The 5,000-nt window shown below is 29.3% G+C and overlaps 1 protein-coding gene across 1 annotated transcript in view; it reads left to right on the top strand.

Moving 5' to 3' along the window:
• The window catches only part of LOC133644068 (lipoma-preferred partner homolog), a 320,875-nt gene that overhangs the window by 108,200 nt on the left and 207,675 nt on the right, over positions 1–5,000 (top strand). The window lies entirely within an intron of this gene.

The raw sequence follows: 5,000 nt of genomic DNA on the forward strand, positions 1-5,000 counted from the left end.
TATTAATCTAGTTGTTCATTTACTGTTAATATCTGCTTATTTTCTGTTTTAACATGTTCTATCTACACTTCTGTTAAAATGTAATAATCACTTGATACTTTACATTAGTTTTGGATGATACCACACATTTAGGTATGGATGTGATACCAAGTAGTTACAGGATCATACATTGGTCATATTCAAAGTCCTCCAGGGACATATTTCCTGACTTTATAATCATAATATCATTTTTTTTTTTAAACGAAAGATGTTGTGATGCCAAAAAATATCGACGTAATCATAGTAGTATCGACTAAATACGTGCCTGTACTCGATATCATTAAAGTGGATGTTAGGTGTAGATCCACCAATGGCGTTTGTTTATATTTTGACGCCGGTGAGCTACGGTGTGTAGTGAAGCATGTTTAGCTATTCATTGTCCTCCAGTGATAATGATACTTGTAAGAAACTTAGCCGCTAGCTAGTTAGCCATGTCTTAAAGCACCTCTTCCTGACGGTGTTTCAGTGTACCGTACCGTGTTTATATTTTGGTTCCGCTACCGGTACTAAAATTATTTTGATACTTTTCGATACTTTTCGGTACTTTTCTAAATAAAGGGGACCACAAAAAAAGTCATTATTGTCTTTATTTGAACAAAAAATGTTAGTGTACATGAAACATATGTTTATTATTGTCTTTTAGTCCTTAAATAAAATAGTGAACATACTAGACAACTTGTCTTTTAGTAGTAAGTAAACAAACAAAGACTCCTAATTAGTCTGCTGACGTATGCAGTAACATATTGTGTCATTTATACACCTATTATTGTGTGCACATTATAAAGGACAAACTGTAAAAAAAATATTAATAATCTACTTGTTCATTTACTGTTAATATCTGCTTATTTTCTGTTTTAACATGTTCTATCTACACTTCTGTTCAAATGTAATAATCACTTATTCTTCTCTTCTTTGATACTTTGCATTAGTTTTGGATGATACCACACGTTTAGGTATCCATCCGATACCAAATAGTTAATAGAATTTAAAAAAAAAAAAGATTTTGTGACGATAAAAAATATTGATGTAATCATAGTAGTATCGCCTATATACGCTCCTGTACTCGGTACCATTCGTTTTGGATGATACCACAAATTTAGGTATCCATCCGATACCAAGTTGTTAATATTCCTTTTTTTTTATTAAAAGAAAAAAGATTTTGTGACGATAAAAAATATTGACGTAATCATAGTAGTATCTACTAGATACACTCCTGTACTCGGTATCATTCGTTTTGGATGATACCACAAATTTAGGTATCCATCCGATACCAAGTAGTTAATATGATTTTTTTTTTTTTTTTTTAAAGATTTTGTGACGATAAATATTGATGTAATCATAGTGGTATCGACTAGATACGCTCCTGTACTCGGTATCATTCGTTTTGGATGATACCACAAATTTAGGTATCCATCCGATACCAAGTAGTTAATATTCCTTTTTTTTTTAAAAGAAAAAAGATTTTGTGACGATAAAAAATATTGACGTAATCATAGTAGTATCTACTAGATACACTCCTGTACTCAGTATCATTCGTTTTGGATGATACCACAAATTTAGTTATCCATCCGATACCAAGTAGTTAATATGATTTTTTTGATTTTTTTTAAAGATTTTGTGACGATAAATATTGATGTAATCATAGTAGTATCTACTAGATACGCTCCTGTACTCAGTATCATTTGTTTTGGATGATACCACAAATTTAGTTATCCATCTGATACCAAGTAGTTAATATGATTTTTTAAATTTTTTTTAAAGATTTTGTGACGATAAATATTGATGTAATCATAGTAGTATCTACTAGATACACTCCTGTACTCGGTATCATTCGTTTTGGATGATACCACAAATTTAGGTATCCATCCGATACCAAGTAGATAATATGATTTTTTTTTTTTTTTAAGATTTTGTGAAGATAAATATTGATGTAATCGTAGTATCGACTATATACGCTCCTGTACTCGGTATCATTCGTTTTGGATGATACCACAAATTTAGGTATCCATCCGATACCAAGTAGTTAATATGATTTTTTATTTTTTTTTTAAAGATTTTGTGACGATAAATATTGATGTAATCATAGTAGTATCTACTATGCAACACATAGCTGGAATAAACTTCCTGAAGATGTCAGACTCTCCCCAACTCTCACTACTTTTAAAACTAGACTGAAGACTTTTATGTTCACCTTAGCTTTCAGCTAAATCTTTTAATCTTTTAACTTTTAACGTCTGCACTGTTTTTATTTTTATTGTCTGCATTTTAATTTTGCTTTTATTTTCTTTCATTTCACTTTGTTGTCTGTGAAGCACTTTGAGTCTGCCTTGTGTATGAAAAGCGCTATACAAATAAAGTTGCCTTGCCTTGCCTTGCCTATCCATCCGATACCAAGTAGTTAATATGATTTTTTTTAATTTTTTTTTAAAGATTTTGTGACGATAAATATTGATGTAATCATAGTAGTATCTACTAGATACGCTCCTGTACTCAGTATCATTCGTTTTGGATGATACCACAAATTTAGGTATCCATCCGATACCAAGTAGATAATATGATTTTTTATTTTTTTAAGATTTTGTGACGATAAATATTGATGTAATCATAGTAGTATCTACTAGATACACTCCTGTACTCGGTATCATTCGTTTTGGATGATACCACAAATTTAGGTATCCATCCGATACCAAGTAGATAATATGATTTTTTTTTTTTTTTAAGATTTTGTGAAGATAAATATTGATGTAATCGTAGTATCGACTATATACGCTCCTGTACTCGGTATCATTCGTTTTGGATGATACCACAAATTTAGGTATCCATCCGATACCAAGTAGTTAATATGATTTTTTATTTTTTTTTAAAGATTTTGTGACGATAAATATTGATGTAATCATAGTAGTATCTACTAGATACACTCCTGTACTCGGTATCATTCGTTTTGGATGATACCACAAATTTAGGTATCCATCCGATACCAAGTAGTTAATATGATTTTTTAAATTTTTTTTAAAGATTTTGTGACGATAAATATTGATGTAATCATAGTAGTATCTACTAGATACGCTCCTGTACTCGGTATCATTCGTTTTGGATGATACCACAAATTTAGGTATCCATCCGATACCAAGTAGTTAATATGATTTTTTTAAATTTTTTTTAAAGATTTTGTGACGATAAATATTGATGTAATCATAGTAGTATCTACTAGATACACTCCTGTACTCGGTATCATTCGTTTTGGATGATACCACAAATTTAGGTATCCATCCGATACCAAGTAGATAATATGATTTTTTTTTTTTTTAAGATTTTGTGAAGATAAATATTGATGTAATCGTAGTATCGACTATATACGCTCCTGTACTCGGTATCATTCGTTTTGGATGATACCACAAATTTAGGTATCCATCCGATACCAAGTAGTTAATATGATTTTTTATTTTTTTTTAAAGATTTTGTGACGATAAATATTGATGTAATCATAGTAGTATCTACTATGCAACACATAGCTGGAATAAACTTCCTGAAGATGTCAGACTCTCCCCAACTCTCACTACTTTTAAAACTAGACTGAAGACTTTTATGTTCACCTTAGCTTTCAGCTAAATCTTTTAATCTTTTAACTTTTAACGTCTGCACTGTTTTTATTTTTATTGTCTGCATTTTAATTTTGCTTTTATTTTCTTTCATTTCACTTTGTTGTCTGTGAAGCACTTTGAGTCTGCCTTGTGTATGAAAAGCGCTATACAAATAAAGTTGCCTTGCCTTGCCTTGCCTATCCATCCGATACCAAGTAGTTAATATGATTTTTTTTAATTTTTTTTTAAAGATTTTGTGACGATAAATATTGATGTAATCATAGTAGTATCTACTAGATACGCTCCTGTACTCAGTATCATTCGTTTTGGATGATACCACAAATTTAGGTATCCATCCGATACCAAGTAGATAATATGATTTTTTATTTTTTTAAGATTTTGTGACGATAAATATTGATGTAATCATAGTAGTATCTACTAGATACACTCCTGTACTCGGTATCATTCGTTTTGGATGATACCACAAATTTAGGTATCCATCCGATACCAAGTAGATAATATGATTTTTTTTTTTTTTTAAGATTTTGTGAAGATAAATATTGATGTAATCGTAGTATCGACTATATACGCTCCTGTACTCGGTATCATTCGTTTTGGATGATACCACAAATTTAGGTATCCATCCGATACCAAGTAGTTAATATGATTTTTTATTTTTTTTTTAAAGATTTTGTGACGATAAATATTGATGTAATCATAGTAGTATCTACTAGATACACTCCTGTACTCGGTATCATTCGTTTTGGATGATACCACAAATTTAGGTATCCATCCGATACCAAGTAGTTAATATGATTTTTTTAATTTTTTTTAAAGATTTTGTGACGATAAATATTGATGTAATCATAGTAGTATCTACTAGATACGCTCCTGTACTCGGTATCATTCGTTTTGGATGATACCACAAATTTAGGTATCCATCCGATACCAAGTAGTTAATATGATTTTTTAAATTTTTTTTAAAGATTTTGTGACGATAAATATTGATGTAATCATAGTAACATGATAATGTGGTCCCCTTTATTTAAAAAAGTACCAAAAAAATATCGAAATAATTTTAGTACCGCTACCAAAATATTGGTATCGTTACATCACCACTTCTACTGGAATTGGTGTAGCATAATATTGTTTTTAATATTGTTTTTAATATCGTTTTTAATATTGTTTTTAACATTGTTTTTAACATTGTTTTTAATATTGTTTTTAATATTGTTTTTAATATCGTTTTTAATATAGTTTTTAATATCGTTTTTAATATTGTTTTTAATATCATTTTTAATATCGTTTTTAATATTGTTTTTAACATTGTTTTTAATATCGTTTTTAATATTGTTTTTAATATTGTTTTTAACATTGTTT

This window comes from Entelurus aequoreus, linkage group LG27 (genome assembly GCF_033978785.1).
Source record: "Entelurus aequoreus isolate RoL-2023_Sb linkage group LG27, RoL_Eaeq_v1.1, whole genome shotgun sequence".
NCBI lineage: Eukaryota > Metazoa > Chordata > Actinopteri > Syngnathiformes > Syngnathidae > Entelurus > Entelurus aequoreus.